Source organism: Ranitomeya variabilis, chromosome 6 (genome assembly GCF_051348905.1).
Source record: "Ranitomeya variabilis isolate aRanVar5 chromosome 6, aRanVar5.hap1, whole genome shotgun sequence".
Taxonomy (NCBI): domain Eukaryota; kingdom Metazoa; phylum Chordata; class Amphibia; order Anura; family Dendrobatidae; genus Ranitomeya; species Ranitomeya variabilis.
The window spans coordinates 102867270-102885974 of NC_135237.1; the positions used below are offsets into that span (position 1 = coordinate 102867270).

General features: G+C 44.4%; 1 protein-coding gene across 1 annotated transcript in view; it reads right to left on the reverse strand.

The window, feature by feature from the left end:
- Positions 1 to 18705, reverse strand: part of TBC1D5 (TBC1 domain family member 5) — a 745630-nt gene that overhangs the window by 581412 nt on the left and 145513 nt on the right. Inside the window, exon 3 of the mRNA XM_077268870.1 lies at positions 2184 to 2259. The gene's annotated coding sequence lies outside the window, so the exon portion shown is untranslated. The remainder of the gene's footprint in view (positions 1 to 2183; positions 2260 to 18705) is intronic.

The window sequence follows — 18705 nt, forward strand, 5'->3', positions numbered from 1 at the left end:
TTATTCTTGAAAAAAAATAAATCACCATTTATTCAAATATAATCATGTCATCACATTCTGGAGCATCATCATAACTCTGCGAACCCTCAATTCCATCATCAGTTTCTTGAAGCTGACGAAGAAGGATGGGCTAAAGGTACCGTTACACTAAACTACTTACCAACGATCACGACCAGCGATACGACCTGGCCGTGATCGTTGGTAAGTCGTTGTGTGGTCGCTGGGGAGCTGTCCCACAGACAGCTCTCTCCAGCGACCAACGATCAGGGGAACGACTTCGGCATCATTGAAACTGTCTTCAACAATGCCGAAGTCCCCCTGCAGCACCCGGGTAACCAGGGTAAACATCAGGTTACTAAGTGCAGGGCCGCGCTTAGTAACCCGATATGTACCCTGGTTACCATTGTAAAAGTAAAAAAAAAGAAAAAACACTACATACTCACCTTCTGATGTCTGTCACGTCCCCTGCCGGCGTCCACAGGGTTAAAACTGCTTTTGGCAAGAGCGCTGCTAATATGCACGCGCTGCTGCCGAGAGCTTCCCTGCACTGAATGTGTCAGCGCCGGCAGTAACAGCGGTGACGTCACCGCTGTGCTCCGCTTTACGGCCGGCGCTGACACAGTCAGTGCAGGGAAGCTCTCGGCAGCAGCGTGTGCATATTAGCAGCGCTCTTGCCAAAAGCAGTTTTAACCCTGTGGACGCCGGGGGACATGACAGACATCAGAATGTGAGTATGTACTGTTTTTTTTTTTTTAACTTTTACAATGGTAACCAGGGTAAATACCGGGTTACTAAGCGCGGCCCTGTGCTTAGTAACCCGATATTTATCCTGGTTACAAGTGAACACATTGCTGGATCGGCGTCACACACGCCGATCCAGCGGGTGACAGCGGGTGATCAGCGACCAAAAAAAGGTCCTGATCATTCCCATCGACCAACGATCTCCCAGCAGGGGCCTGATCGTTGGTCGCTGTCACACATAACGAGATCGTTAGCGGGATCGTTGCTACGTCACCAAAAAGCGTGACGTTGCAACGATATCGTTAACGATATCGTTGTGTGTGACTCAGCCTTTAGAATGATCACTAATAGATCATTCTGTCCTCATGTTATCAGCAGCACATCTCCTGTGTACATTGGGTGATGTGCTGATGAGGACAATGGCCCTGATTCATTAACAATGGAGATGTGCAGGACAGTCTTAATGAAAAGGACTACTGGAGTAAGATGCATTCTTTAAAAGGTGCACATCACTTAATAAATTAGGAATCTTACCATTGCCGTGTGCCTCTGGCACAACAGTACATGCACATTTCTATACACATACACTGCACATACACATGCCAGCCTCCTCTTCAGCTCTAGTCTCCTGCAGTTAAGAGACCTTTGGTGATATCATGGCCAAATGACTGTGATGCACCCAAAGGTCCTTAAGCAGTCTTAACCTCAGAATAGAAACACTGGGGGCCCTAAGAGAGTGAAACGGCTCATTTGGCTCTCTCTTCCCCCATAACGACGATCCTGCATGCCAGCCTGTCTCCTGTTCAGTTCTTCTAGACTCCTGCAGTTAAGAGACCTTTGGTGACATCAAGGTAACATGACTGTGAAGTCACCAAAGGTCCTTAAGCAGTCTTAATCTGGAAATAGAAACACTGGCGGCCCCTAAGAAAGTGGGGTTATGGAAAATTGCCCAGTTTGACTCCACCTAACGATGGTCCTGACTGTAACTAGTTCCTTATTTTTGGAGAAGGGATAATATTTAAAATATACTCCAAAAATCCTGTAAAAACATGCTAGGACTTATTTTTGGGGTAGATCTTATTTTCAGGGAAACAAGACAATTTATTGTTTTTATCCACTTTTACATTTTGAAAAAAATTGCGAGAAACTGGAAAACCCATTTGAAGTCAGCATTTATGGGTAAGTCACCAACCTTCCATCAAGCATTGCGTGCACAAGTCTGGTTATAGAGAAGAAGAAGTGCAATCGCCCCGTTACATTCCCTTCTCCATACCAGTACAGATATGCCCATCTCTACCTATATTTCAATAAGGACCCCAATTTTTCATGATACAAATGAAATACATTACAACATACACACCTGACAGGCAAGAACCTCACATCACAACCACTGGATGTACACATACAGACACATACAACATAGACGTTTCTCAACACAATACCTTGCTTTATAGTCTCCTGTCCTGTGAAAGGTAAACTTCAACCTCTTGATTATTCAAATTGTAGGAGTCAGCAAACCTAAAATGAGAAAAAAATGGATTTCAGATCCTACTATCAAAAAATGTTATTCACTATAATTCTTTATCGATACAACTAGGCATTCATGATTTTTAGCACCACTGTAACAGTTTCACGACTCTGGGAAAAGGTTGTACTAAAAGGTTTAACCAACATCCCACTGTTTAGGACACAATGGGGGGGGGAGGGGGGGGTCGATTAAAGCGAAATGTGCCAGTATTCTGGCATAATGTTCGCAAAAAAAAAGGCTTTCGTTACTTGCACCATTTTTTTGCGTGTTTGGGCACCTTGTCGAACAAAAGGGCCTTAGAGCAGACTAAACCTATAGTTTTCTTATCGCTTCCTCCATTATCCAGGAAATGTCATGTGATTAAATATGCTAATTAGGGTGCTCGGTGCACCCATAGTGAGGCCACATGACTAAATACACCGTCCCGCGCATAAGGTCCTGTAGGCATCCGCATCCTTCTATGTTGATTGATCTGGTAAACAAACTTCTTTTGAAGGGAACCAGTCACCATGAAAATGCGCTCCCATCGGCAAGCTCCATGTTATAGAGTAGGGAGGATCCGAGTAGATTAATATATAGTTTTGTGAGAATTAATTCAGTATAACCTGTGTTTTCATCGTTTAATCCTCAGCTCTTTCTAGGATATTCTGTCCAGTGAATGGACCGCCATCTCTGTATGTACTTAAAGACAAAGGAAGCAGTCCGTTACTGATTAGACCGCTCACCAGGGCTGTGGAGTCGGTAAACCAAACCTCTAACTCTGACTCCTCAATTTCCATGACACCGACTCCACCAAAATGGGCACCGACTCCGACTTCACAGCCCTAACAGGGCTGTGGAGTCGGTAGGCCAAACGACTCCTCAATTTCCATGACACCGACTCCACGACTCAGACTCCACAGCCCTGACGCTCACTGGACTGAAAATCCAGGAAAGAGCAGGGATTTAAATGATAAAAACACAAGTTACACTGAATTTTTTTTTCTCACAAAACTATATATCAATGTACTCCGCTCCTCCTGCTCTATAACATTGTGCCTGCAGATTAGACTGCATTTTCATGGTGACGGGTTTCCTTAAAGGGCAGTTGGTAAGCCCATATAAAAAGACCTGTACAGAGTTAGATTAATTACTAACTGGTCACTGGATTAGAGAGAAAAAAAACATTTTTTTCAGGAAATAAATGGCTAAATTAAAAAAATTAAACATTTCCAAAAATTGTCAGTGCTGGTTGGAACAGATCATTTTAGCAGCGGAGACAGAACGATTACCTGACTCGCTAGTTGGGCAAATTAAATGTTAACGTTCAATTGAACTACTATAGGAGAACTGCTAGAAGTGTAGAAAAATCAATGGGCTAATTAATTAGGGTTTTAACCAAGGATGACAATGCAAGATGCAAGCAAAGACTGAAGGAATATTAAAAGCCAATTTAAACCCATGTGGAGTGGAAGTTACAGTGAGTGTCTTCACGGTGACATTTTTGCTGCACTTTTGAAGTCAAGGCTGGGAAAGGATCAAAAACAGAGACTATAGGCCCCGTCTCACATAGCGAGATCGCTAGCGAGATCGCTGCTGAGTCACAAGTTTTGTGACGCAACAGCGACCTCAGTAGCGATCTCGCTATGTGTGACACGTACCAGCGACCCGGCCCCTGCTGTGAGATCGCTGGTCGTGTCGGAATGGCCTGGACCTTTTTTTGGTCGTTGAGGTCCCGCTGACATCGCTGAATTGGTGTGTGTGACACCGATCCAGCGATGTCTTCACTGGTAACCAGGGTAAACATCGGGTTACTAAGCGCAGGGCCGCACTTAGTAACCCGATGTTTACCCTGGTTACCAGCGTAAATGTAAAAAAAAACAAACAGTACATACTCACCATCTGTTGCCCGTCAGGTCCCTTGGCGTCTGCTTCCTGCTCTGACTGAGCCGCCGTAAAGTGAGAGCACAGCAGTGACGTCACCGCTGCGCTCTGCTCTCACTGTACGGCGGCTCAGTCAGAGCAGGAAGCAGACGCCAAGGGACCTGACGGGCAACAGATGGTGAGTATGTACTGTTTTTTTTTTTTTACATTTACGCTGGTAACCAGGGTAAACATCGGGTTACTAAGCGCGGCCCTGCGCTTAGTAACCTGATGTTTACCCTGGTTACCCGGGTGCTGCAGGGGGACTTCGGCATCGTTGAAGACAGTTTCAACGATGCCGAAGTCGTTCCCCTGATCGTTGGTCGCTGGAGAGAGCGGTCTGTGTGACAGCTCCCCAGCGACCACACAGCGACAAAACAGCGACGCTGCAGCGATCAGCATCGTTGTCTGTATCGCTGCAGCGTCGCTGTGTGAGACGGGGCCTTATGACTTCTCTAGGATCCACATTCATATGTTAGCCTAAAAATCTACATAAAAACGTGTGAACGCAGCCTTAAGCCTGGCCAGTTGTACAGACACCAGGTGAACCATTTAGTGGTGGACTTTATTTAAAACAGACATTTTATAGGCCAAAATGCATATTAGCAGAGGAAACATAGCTTACTGTTGAGGTACAACTTCACAGAATTTTTTTTTTATTTTAATTTCTTTCCCAAGCAGAAAGTTAATCAACTTTCTAATTAATCATTAAAATATTTTGACCGTTTTGCTGATGCAGAGTATCTATAAGTATTTTATATACCCAAATACAAACATTTTACAAATCTGTCAGAGCTCCTGGTTCTGACAGCTCTTTCCCACCTTCTCTCGATGTTAGAGACAGCAGCAGTGAGGAAGGGACTTGTACACAGAACTCCCCATTGTAGAGAGAGGAGAAAGTATTTACAGTATCAGGGAGGGCAGAGAGAACAGGCTATAGAAAAGGAGGAAAGTTCATAAAGAGGAAATAAGTGAAGGATGGTTAGAAACTGTGCTGATATATGAGCTAATGAAGAGAGCAACTACCTGAATACACACGGACATCTCTTCCAGTCTACTTTACTGGAAAAGACACACTGGCTAGTGAAGCAAGTTGTGGCACCAGGCATAAATTCAAATTAAAAGTCTCAGAAAAGAGTTGAAGTACATAAATCAACTTTATTAATACATTATTGTTGAAGATATGTCTAACAGCTCAACAAAAAAGAATTTGCAGTCATATTATTGAACACCTTTCTCCATCTACAGGGTACTGTTATAATGGCGGTGTGTGGCGACTGGTTGTCTTTGATGACATCACAAGCTATCAATGATAGAACAATAATTGCTAAATCCTAATAAGTATCCAAAAAAACAGTAAGAACAAGAAACAAATACAAACAATATCTTGATATATTTTACTTTGCTATAAAAACAGGAAAAAAACTTTGCTCCTTAACTTTACTGAGAACCACAGATAAGTTATAGGTAGAGAAATGAAGCCATACGTACTGATCACATCTTTCTCTGTGATTTACAGAAAGCAGCAGCTCGTTTTAATAAAAACATCCCAAAACATAAAATTGATTGAACCAACTGCTGTGCTGGGCATACACAACAGCTGATCAAAATCATTCAAGATTTTTATTCCCGTACTATTTCTTTCCTAGGAGCATATAAAGGGCTCGTGCTCTTCTGCCAGCCTAGCAGATTGATTCATAGTGCTTCAATTGTGATATATAAGAATTAATAACTCTATAATAATGGACATTACATTCCTTTTGTGGGCACAGATCCTGAGAATGATGCATAGGAGAGTGTTTGAGGCAGAGTCTGGGGCTCCGATAATGTTGTTTAGTTCCTAATTCTGTACTTTTATTGTAATTTTTTTCTCGCTCTTTTTACACCAACTCAACATAAACTCCATACTCAGTAAAGCAATCAATTGGAATATGAGCATTATTATACAACAAAGTATGTCAAAAGGGTTCAGTGGAGAAATGCATGGTTTCTAATGATGGTAGCATCAATTTTGTGATTTCCATGAACAATGTACACTGCTCAAAAAATAAAGGGAACACTTAAACAACAGAAAATAACTCCAAGTAACACAATCTTCTGTGAAATCAAACTCTCCACTTAGGAAGCAACACTGTTTGACAATCAATTTCACATGCTGTTGTGCAAATGGAATACACAACAGATGGAAATTATTGGCAATTGTCAAGACACACTCAATAAAGGAGTGGTTCTGCAGGTGGGGACCACAGAACACATCTCAGTACCAATACATTCTGGCTGATGTTTTCGTCACTTTTGAATGTTGGTTGTGTTTCCACACTTGTGGTAGCATGAGGCGGACTCTACAACCCACACAAGTGGCTCAGGTAGTGCAGCTCATCCAGGATGGAACATCAATGCAAGCTGTGGCAACAAGGTTTGCTGTGTCTGCCAGCGTAGTGTCCAGAGGCTGGAGGCGCTACCAGGAGACAGGCCAGTACACTGGGAGACGTGGAGGGGGCCGTAGGAGGGCAACAACCCAGTAGCAGGACTGCTACCTCAGCCTTTGTGCCAGGAGGAACAGGAGGAGCACTGCCAGAGCCCTGCAAAATGACCTCCAGCAGGCCACAAGTTTGCATGTGTCTGCACAAACACTTAGAAATCGACTCCATGAGGATGGTCTGAGTGGCTGACGTCCACAGATGGGGGTTGTGCTTACAGCCCAAAACCGTACAGGACGCTTGGCATTTCCCACAGAACACCAGGATTGGCAAATTCGCCACTGGCGCCCTGTGCTCTTCACAGATGAAAGCAGGTTCACAATGAGCACATGTGACAGACGTGACAGAGTACGGAGACGACGTGGAGAGCGATCTATTGCCTGCAACATCCTTCAGCATGACCGGTTTGGCAGTGGGTCAGTGATGGTGTGGGGTGGCATTTCTTAGTAGGGCCGCACTGCCCTCCATGTGCTCGCCAGAGGTAACCTGACTACCATTAGGTACCGAGATGAGATAATCAGACCCCTTGTGAGACCATATGCTGGTGCGGTTGGCCCTGGGTTCCTCCTAATGCAGGACAATGCCAGACCTCATGTGGCTGGAGTGTGTCAGCAGTTCCTGCAAAATAAAGGCATTGAAGCTATGGACTGATCTGCCTGTTCCCCAGACCAAAATCCGATTGAACACATCTGGGACATGTCTCGCACCATCCACCAACGTCACATTGCACCACAGACTGTCCAGCAGTTGGTGGATGCTTTAGTTCAGGTCTGGGAGGAGATCCCTCAGGAGACCATCTGCCGCCTCATCAGGAGCATGCCCAGGCATTGTAGGGAGGTCATACAGGCACTTGGTGGCCACACACACTACTGAGCATCATTTCCTTGTCTTGAGGCATTCCCACTGAAGTTGGATCAGCCTGTAATTTCATTTTCCACTTTGATTTTGAGTATCATTACAAATTCAGACCTTCATGGGATATTCATTTTGATTTACATTTATTTTTCTGTTTTATTTTTCTCAACACATTGCACTATGTAATGAATAAAGATTTGCAACTAGAATATTTAATTCAGTGATATCTAGGATGTGTGATTTTAGTGTTCCCTTAATTTTTTCGACCAGTGTATATTGAGAGAATACACAAAATATTGAGTGATTACTAAATGCTCCATTCACAAGAACAAATTTCTTAAAGAGTAAAACTACCTAAAATAAATGTACAATGTGGCATGAATATGCAAGATCTTATCCACATCTTAAACCCATAACACATATTATGGAGGCTTTTAAGATAAAGTAATTTTAGGGCAATAACATGATCATCATATGAGCAGACTAATCCAACCGATGCTTTGGAGCGCCGGTGTCAGACCCTTCAATTGACAAGTGCTTTCTAATGACAATCCATAACGTAAAGCTTCTCAACTGACAGGACCGGTGCTCCAAAGCATCAGCAAGTTCCATCAAGACTGATTTTACGTGCTCAGACTCCCGTCAATCATGGTCAGTGATGTTCTCTTCTCATTCTGCCCGAATCCTGTGCCCAGGTGAGGGCAAACAAGGGACTAGTGCTTATACGTCAACAGAGGGTTACGTGACCCACCTACACCATAGAGGAAGCACAGGAAAGGAAAGAATATTAGAAAAACTATTGTTATTAAGAGGTTGGACATATAAGAGGGTCAAATAATTGTGGAAAAACCCCACTAAGGCAAGGTTCACATTGCGTTAGGGCAATCCGTTAAGCGCATAGCGCTAGCGGATTGCGCTAACGCAATGTATCTATAGGGATCGCGTTTGCTGATCCCGCTAGCGCAGATCCCCGAGCAGCGTCCGAGGTCCGACAGAAAATAACGGCACATTGCTAGCGCGTGCCGAAAATGGCAGATTCACATTGCCGTCAATGGGTGCGCTAACTGACCCGTTGCATGGCGTTAATTGCGACAATTTCGCCATGCAACGCAGTCCATTAGCGTTAACACATTAACGCAATGTGAACCTAGCCTAACACTTCGTGCTGCCTCCAACTCAAAACCATTTCTCAAATCCTCCATTTTCTCACCATTGAATTGGAGTGACAGAGGTTTCAGATCTTCATACAGTTCTTCAAGCTCATTTACATATCAAGTTAAATGCTGATTTCTCAGTATTGGAGGAACGGGCTGGACTTGTCTTTGGAAAAGGTACATGAACAGATAGCTTGGAGATGAAATCATGAGGACAGATTCCCTCTAAAGTGTTGGAAGCTAATCCACACTCAGGGCCATCCAAGGTTATGATACTGATGCCCTCTCAATAGGCACAGCTGACTGGTCTGCAAACCTGCCGACAGATTCCCTGTAAAGTATGAGCAATAGCTGAACACAGAGCAGGCCCGCTACTGTAATGTCACATTCCTGTCTGCCGTGTGATTTCTAGAAGTGTGTTCTAAAAGTGTGGATTACATTAGAATTAAAACCTGAAAGATGTATACAGACTGTGCCCTGCTACCTGCCACCATCGCACTCTAACAAGCATCTCTATTCTTCCAACAGGTATGTTCATCCAGCTCTCCTACATGAAGTGCACATAATACATCACCCAGCTTTGCACACAGACTTTCCTCTGCTCTTTGCTTTCATATGGTATGTTCATCCAGCTCTCCTACATGAAGTGCACATAATACATCACCCAGCTTTGCACACAGACTTTCCTCTGCTCTTTGCTTTCATATGGTATGTTCATCCAGCTCTCCTACATGAAGTGCACATAATACATCACCCAGCTTTGCACACAGACTTTCCTCTGCTCTTTGCTTTCATATGGTATGTTCATCCAGCTCTCCTACATGAAGTGCACATAATACATCACCCAGCTTTGCACACAGACTTTCCTCTGCTCTTTGCTTTCATATGGTATGTTCATCCAGCTCTCCTACATGAAGTGCACATAATACATCACCCAGCTTTGCACACAGACTTTCCTCTGCTCTTTGCTTTCATATGGTATGCCTTTCAGCTAACCCCCAACTTGCTGTGTGATATTTATGACCTTGTTTACTTAGTCTTGATTGTATGCATCTGGTCGACCCTTAATTCTCTGACCAAGATGAGCAGAGACCACTCCTCTCTGCTCCACACCTGACCGCACTTAGTTTTCCATATATTGCATAGCACAAGTCTGCTAGACTTCAGTCTGCCGTGTGATTTCTAGAAGTGTGTTCTAAAAGTGTGGATTACATTAGAATTAAAACCTGAATTGGAACTGAAGGGAACTGAAGGTAACTGGCCAGTCACTGCAAACAATGTTTCAGTTTGTTTTCACTTTCACCCCTATAATCCTTCACTTTCTGCTACCTCCCCCAATCCCCACACCAAGTAAGGAACTGTTCATCTCCTCTTCAATCCTCCCCATCCATCTCACCTCCTCCTCAGAACTGTTCCTTAACATACAATCCTCTGTCTCAAAGCACAGGCAGCCCCCTCACGCTCTCTCCTGCTCCCACCTGCTAACACTATCTCTGCTCCTTCTCACTGCTGGTGATATCTCTCCAAATCCTGGTCCTCCTCACCATATTCCCACAGTCATTTCTACCTCCCATCCACGCTCCATCACAAACTTCCGTAACCTCTCTAACCTTATACCCATTCGCCCAGCCCCCGCTTCCCCAGTCCCACTAACAGGAGCTCTGTGGAACGCTCGCTCTGTCTGTAACAAGCTTTCCTACATCCATGATCTTTTTGTTACTACCAAACTTTCCTTCCTCGCCATCACCGAAACCTGGCTCACCCCTTCTGACACGGCCTCCCCTGCTGCACTCTCTTACGGTGGCTTCCACCTTTCTCACACACCCCGCCCCAGCAGCAAGCATGGTGGAGGAGTTGGTTTTCTCCTGTCAGATAACTGCTCCTTCACCACAATCCCACTGCCACCCTCTGTTACCCTCCCTTCCTTTGAGGTGCACTCTGTGCGCATCTACTCCCCCTCCAACCTCCAACTGGCTGTCATTTACCGCCCCCCAGGGCCAGCCACCACCTTCTTTGACCACTTCACCACCTGGCTACTTCATTTCCTTTCTGCGGACATCCCCACTATCATCATGGGCGATTTCAACATACCCATTGACACTTCCCTCTCAGCTGCCACTAAACTTCTATCTCTCTCTTCCTCCTTCGGCCTCACTCAATGGTCTTCTGCAGCCACTCACAAAGATGGTCACACACTGGACCTCATCTTCACCCGCCTCTGCTCCCTATCTAACCTCTCTAACTCGCCTCTTCCTCTCTCTGACCACAACCTTCTCACATTCTCATCTCTCTCCACTCCATGTCTAGAGTCCCCACCCCACAAACTTTCACACCCTCGCAGAAATCTTAAACATCTTGACCTACATTCATTCTCTGAATCCCTCCTCCCTCTCACAGACATAATTTCCATACACAATGCGGATGACGCTGCCGCTCTATATAACACCACAATAGCTGTAGCTTTGGAATCTGCTGCCCCACTTACACATACCAAAGCTCGCAAAATCAACAGACAGCCCTGGCACACCAGCCTGACCAAAGAACTGAGGCGAGCTTCCAGGGCTGCTGAGCGCAGATGGAAAAGATCCCACTCCAACGACCACTTAATCGCATTCAAACAGTCCCTCACTACTTTCAAGACCGCACTCGCCACAGCTAAACAAACCTACTTCTCATCTCTCATATCCTCCCTATCTCACAACCCTAAACAGTTATTCAACACCTTCAATTCTCTCCTCCGTCCCCCAGCACCTCCTCCCTCCTCACTTATCTCTGCTGAAGACTTTGCCTCATTCTTCAAGCAGAAGATTGAGAACATCAGAGACAGTTTTGGTCAACAAGCCCCAGAGCCCTTCCTCCCAACTTCCCTACCCTCCACCTCCAAAACCAACTACTCCACCATTACAGAAGATCAACTCGCCACTCTACTCTCAAGATCGCATCTCACCACCTGTGCACTTGACCCGCTCCCAACCCACCTCATCCCAAACCTCACCACAATCTTCATCCCAACCCTAACCCATCTCTTCAACCTATCACTAACAAATGGTGTTTTCCCCTCAAGCTTTAAACATGCCTCCATCACACCTATCCTCAAAAAGCCCTCTCTTGACCCATCCTCTGTATCTAGCTATCGCCCTATATCACTTCTCCCCTATGCCTCAAAACTACTGGAACAACACGTCTACCTTGAACTGTCCTCCCATCTCTCTTCTTGCTCCCTCTTTGACCGCTTACAATCTGGCTTCCGGCCACACCATTCCACTGAAACTGCCCTAACTAAGGTCACCACTGACCTTTTAACCGCCAAGAGCAAGCGACACTACTCTGTTCTCCTCCTCCTCGACCTGTCGGCTGCCTTTGACACAGTGGACCATTCCCTATTATTACAGACCCTCTCATCCCTTGGCATCACAGACTTGGCCCTATCCTGGATCTCATCATACCTAACAGACCGGACATTCAGCGTCTCCCACTCACACACCACCTCCTCACCTCGCCCCCTATCTGTCGGAGTCCCACAAGGTTCAGTCCTTGGGCCCCTGCTCTTCTCCATTTACACCTTTGGCCTGGGACAGCTCATAGAATCTCATGGCTTTCAGTATCACCTCTATGCTGATGACACACAGATCTACATCTCTGGACCAGATATCACCTCCCTACTAACCAGAATCCCTCAATGTCTGTCCACTATTTCATCCTTCTTCTCCGCTAAATTTCTGAAACTTAACATGGACAAAACAGAATTCATCATCTTTCCCCCATCTCACGTGACCCCCCCAACGAACCTATCCATTACAGTAAATGGCTGCCCACTCTCCCCAGTCCCACAAGCTCGCTGCCTCGGGGTTATCCTTGATGCTGATCTCTCCTTCAAACCACACATCCAAGCCCTTTCCACTTCCTGCCGACTTCAACTCAAAAATATTGCACGAATCCGTTCATTCCTCAACCAAGAATCTGCAAAAACCCTAGTCCATGCCCTCATCATCTCTCGTCTTGACTACTGCAACCTCCTGCTCTGTGGCCTCCCCTCAAACACTCTCGCACCCCTCCAATCTATTCTAAACTCTGCTGCCCGACTAATCCACCTGTCCCCCCGCTATTCTCCGGCCTCTCCCCTCTGTCAATCCCTTCACTGGCTCCCCATTGCCCAGAGACTCCAGTACAAAACCCTAACCATGACGTACAAAGCCATCCACAACCTGTCTCCTCCTTACATCTGTGACCTCATCTCCCGGTACTTTCCTACACGCAACCTCCGATCCTCACAAGATCTCCTTCTCTACTCCCCTCTTATCTCCTCTTCCCACAATCGTATACAAGATTTCTCTCGCGTATCACCCCTACTCTGGAACCCTCTACCACAACACATCAGACTCTCGCCCACCATCGAAACCTTCAAAAAGAATCTGAAGACCCACCTCTTCCGACAAGCCTACAACCTGCAGTAACCACCGACCAACCAACCGCTGCACGATCAGCTCTATCCTCACCTACTGTATTCTCACCCATCCCTTGTAGATTGTGAGCCCTCGCGGGCAGGGTCCTCACTCCTCCTGTACCAGTTATGACTTGTATTGTTCAAGATTATTGTACTTGTTTTTATTATGTATACCCCTCCTCACTTGTAAAGCGCCATGGAATAAATGGCGCTATAACAATAAATAATAATAATTCCTTGTGGCTGGAGTCCTATTAGCAAGCTATACCGTTCTTACAGCTGTCTAGTCTTCAGTCTTAGCTAATAGACTGCTGGCTACAAACTACTGGCAGACCGGCTGAGAAGTTACTGGCAGGCTTCCATTCTCAGATCGCTTCCCAAACCAGCAAGAGAAATTCAATTTATGACAGTAAATTGAGGAGCTGCTATTTGTGCAATTTCCCACCATTTTTATAAAGTATCTTCTACTGCAGCCATTCTGTGATAAGTCACCATACAGTGTTCTGATTCTGTGCACAGGACGACGAAAGCTTTCCAAGGAGACAGACAAATGGTAGAAATATAAGATGGCACAGCCCATAAGAAAAGATAAAAAATATCTTGGTGCACCATTGTTTTCAGGGATTATTCCTTACATATGGGAGTTAATATACTTTTAGGGCAGCACAATGGCTCAGTGGTTAGCACTACAGCCTTGCAGCGCTGGGGTCCTGGGTTCAAATCCCACCAAGGACAACATCTGCAAGGAGTTTGTATGTTCTCCCAGTGTTTGCGTGGGTTTCCTCCGTTTTCTCCGGTTTTCTCCCACATTCCAAAGACATACTGATAGGGAATTTAGATAGTGAGCCCCATCAGGGACAGTGATGATAATGTGTGCAACCTGTAAAGCACTGCGGAATATGTTAGCGCTATATAAAAAATAAAAATAATTTATTATTTTAATTTAGTATACCATATATTAAAGTACCTTTCCAGTATTTTTTTTTATTTCAGGGATGGAGTAGTGCCACTAATCTAAATTCCCTGCCCTTAGTAGTATAACTACCAGCAGACATCTTCAGCTCTTCCCAGTGCCGCATAATACAAGGAAGGGTTCATATTTTTCTAAATTCTATTTTTTGTGTAGCATTACCAAATCACAAGGTCTCATATGAGGTTTACTAATTTCTTAGGGTCTAATATTTTCATATCTCATATATACTGTATTGAGAAACTGTTCGTGTTATGGGAAGTTATTAAGACAAAGCCATAATAAGGTAAAGAACTCCTAACATGTCCACCAGAAGGGGCGGCACATAGTAATTTCCAATTTGTCTGTAAATGTTATAAGAAAAGCTACTCACAGAAGAATAAACAGAATTGATTTGCTCACAGATTGTGTGCCAAGCACTTGGAATAGTAAGGGCCTAGTCTCTGAATTTGATGATTTGGTGATCCCGCAATCTGACTTTGGGTCAGAACTAGTGATGATGAGCGATTGTGCTCGGATAAGGAGCTATCGGAGAGTGCTCGAATATTATGTTTGCGTCCCTGCAGCTGCAGGTCTAGAGGATGTTCGACAACAGCAACACATGTGGGTATTACCTGATTGTTAGGTGATCCGTGCTGCCATTGTTGAACACCTTATCTGAGCGCGCTCACCACTAGTTAGAACAAAAACAGCTACAACAGCTGCAATAAAAAACAAACCTCTGCAGCGGCGCTTTAAAACAGGCTCGTCTGTAAAGATCAAGAGACAACTATTTACAAAAACTTCTTTCTCGATCATTTCTCATTTCATATTCTTCTCCGCAGACTTGACTACTCCTCTTTTTTTTACATTCCTTACAAATCTGCAAATCTGGTGGGTTCTTCAACCTATCGGCGAAACAAACAAACAATTTTACCTTTTTCTATTTCGAAAACTCCAACTTGGTGGCTTTTTTTTTCCTTTTATTGCTGAAGCAATTTTATTTGTGTCACGGTGAAGGACAAAGATAAGCCAACTGTTTAGATTCTTCCCCTTTATGTTGCGGCTTTGATCACTAACAATGCTGCGTGAACAGTCAACAGAAGGCTGACATTTCATAAAATATGCAGTGATAAAAACTAATACTGCAGCATCTGGGAACAATATATAAAATGCAGAAACACACCTAATAACTGATCTTAAATTACAAGTTACGAAAATCCATAAAGCCAGATTACAACTTGTGGGTTTTTTTCTCTTCTTCATAACGACAAAGTTTTCTAGGAACGTTAGGACAAAGAATTACTGTTCTTTTTTTTTTAAGGAACATCTCCTAATTAAAGAAGGTTTTGTTTTCTACACAATCTACCAGTGCTTTTAGTTTTAGGGTTTTTTTACAGTACACTACTAATTTCCATTACAAAAACCAAACTAAAACTGCAGAAAATAATACGATTAAAGTAATGAGACAGAAAACAGAATATAAGTGGAATTTTTTGAAGGATATCAAAAACCAGCAGCAGCTGCGTGTCTCGGAATGAAAGAACTAGCTGCCATCTTTTTGTAGATGTATAAAGTGTGGCTTTAGATCAGCCAGAAGGCAGACACAGGTGTTCTAACGTGAGAGGATCATATCAAGGAGTAGAAATTAATGTAGGACCGAGGATTGGAATAGGTGCTCGCATTACAAAGCTAGGAGAACTTTTGGAAACATTTATTATTGTCTCAATACATGGGGGGGGAAAAGGGCTGAATGTAAATGTCCTGCCGTTTAGTGTACACAGCTCCTATGCAGACCTGTGTAGTAAGTTCATAATTGGCTACCCTGTTTGTAGTCGGCTGTGATAGTGATGTCTAATGATTAGGGATGAGCGGACTCGTAGAAGTTCGGGTTCTGGTACTCGGCCTTTATTCCAAACTTCAACGAGAACCCCATTGAAAACAATGGTGCTCGGACTCACGCACTCAGTCACTCACTCACGCACTGGCACTCATGCACTCTCACTCACGCACTCTCACTCATGCACTCAGTCACTCACTTACTCACGCACTCAGTCACTCACTTACTCAAGCACTCTCACTCACGCATTCCCCCTATGGAACTCAGAACATAGAATGTAAGCCCGCAAGGACAGGGTCGTCTCCCCTCTGTACCAGTCTGCCATTATAAATTTGTTTACTGTAAACGATATCTATAACTCTGTATGTAACCCCTTTCTCATGTACAGCACCATGGAATTAATGGTGCTATATAAATAAATAATAAATAATAACATTGCAACGGACTTCTGGGGAAAATCAGTGATCGGCGTTTAGCACCTTAGTAAGGCTAGTTTCACACTAGCGTTTTGAGGAGCTGCAGAGGGCTGCGGACTTCCTCCGTGAAGCCCTGCCCTCAGCCACAACTCCGCCGCTAGCTCCGCCTACTTCTGCATGCAGCCTGCGTACCTATCTTTAACACTAGGTACGCAGGTCGTGCCGCTGTATGCGGATGATTCCGCATGCATCGTTTTGACGATGCGGAGAAAAAAAAGGGATTGCAACCAGCTGCGTCCTACGCTGGTCGCCGCATTGTCAAAACGACGCATGCGGAAGCATCCGCATACAGCGGCACGACCTGCGTACCTAATGTTAAAGATAGGTACGCAGGCTGCATGCAGAAGTAGGCAGAGCTAGCGGTGGGAGCAATGTTAAAGTATTTTTTAGTGCTCGGAGATTTAGATTTCATCGCCTCAGCTGAATGATTTACATCTGTTAGCCAGCATAAGTACATGTGGGGGTTGCCTGGTTGCTAGGGAATCCCCACATGTAATCAAGCAGGCTAGTAGCTGTAAATCATCCAGCTGTGGCGAAGAAAACTAAATCTCCGAGCACTAAAAAATACTCGGAGGACCCGCGAGCGTGCTCAGGAAATCTCGAGTAACGAGTATACTCGCTCATCACTAACCAAGACAAAAGTGCAACCGGCACTAAGGGCTTTATTTTGTTCTGTGCTGCAGAACTATTAATTATGTTTTAAAAAGCTTTGCCGATTCCTGGGCATGTATTTCCGATAACGGAGGTCAACTTCCACTTTGAGAAGCGCTGACATACAGACCAAGCCTTACACTCAGTTATATGCCGGACACTAAGGGCATGTACACACGCTGCTGTTTCCCATAAGTTTACAGTACAATGTAAACCTATGGGAAACGAAATCCGCAGTGCACATGCTGCGGAAAAAAATGTGCGGAAACGCAGCGGTTTATATTCCGCAGCATGTCAATTCTTTGTGCGGATTCCGCTGCGGGTTTACTCCTGTTCCAATAGAAAACTGCAGGTGTAAACCCGCAGCGGAATCCGCAATAGAAACCGCGATAAATCTGCAGTAAAACCGCAGCGGTTTTGCCCTGCGGATTTAACAAATCCGCTGCGGAAAATTCCGCAATGGAATCCGCAGCGTGTGCACATGGCCTTAGGAATACAGTGATACATTTGTTGAAAACAATTCCATCCTGAACTCCTTCCTCAGATTATCCTTAGCCATACTTCCATCAGCCATGACGGGTGCAGACACACGAGAACGCAGGCTTTTTGGCTCCCTGACAAGCGAGATCATCAACCTCCTGTATTCCTCAGTTTCTATTACTTCCTTTTCCTCCCGCGTGTGAGGCGTAACACAGAAAAGTGGAAAGTGTTACACAAAAGCCATATGTAGTGTTTGATGAACTCTGGAGAAGGGAACAAGGCAGAACAACAGTTCGGTATGTGGGAGGTAATTGTCCTCGCACTTATAATTAGCATTAGAATTTTAGGGGCTTTGCTGCCTAATACCCACCCACCGCCTGCTATCCTTACCATGGTTACTGCCACTTATTAGACAGAAATATTTTATCAACACCATATAATTGTTTCCTTGCGCCGTCTTGTAATAAAATAAACATTAATGGGAACTCTGCTTCGTGTTTCCATTTGGACAAGATCCACATTAAGTAACAATTCTGGGATGATGGTATAATTGCAATATTTATATCTAATAACAGACATGGATCTTCATCTGGAAATAAATGCTCATTTTTATCTTTTCAGACTTACTGGGGAAAGTTATTTTAAGGCATAATAAAACAATTGGAAGAGAAATCTAACGATCTGACACCCTTTAAGTGCCGGCAGACTTCATAATGCATCTGTAACAAAAAGGCACCTGCAAGTAAAATAAAAAAGTGGGGAGTGATCTTCGCCCATGCCAAGCAATATATTAGGAAAATGGCTTAACTAAACATTCAAGAATACAGGGGCATTAAAGGAGCTGTGTCATCTACTTACATAACTGCAAAGTGCTTGTAAGAATAAGGAATTTTGCAATTTATTCCTTATTAAAGATCCTTTCTGTTTTCTGTTTTCAAGAATTGAGAGATTTTGAATGTAAATGTATGGTGTATAAAAGTTGGCCAGCAGCGATTGCAAGCTCTTTGCCATCTTTTCAGCTAATTTACTCAGCTATCACGTGCCCCTAACAGCAGCGGGTGGAATTTCGATCCAAACGCAGCTGTTAACAGGTTAAATGCTGCCGTCATTGGAGATCTGCTACGAGTGCCGCCCTGTTGAAGATGGTGAATTCTGCTGCACAAAGCAGGTGGGAAGATCACAGATTCAAGTCTCCTCGGCAAACT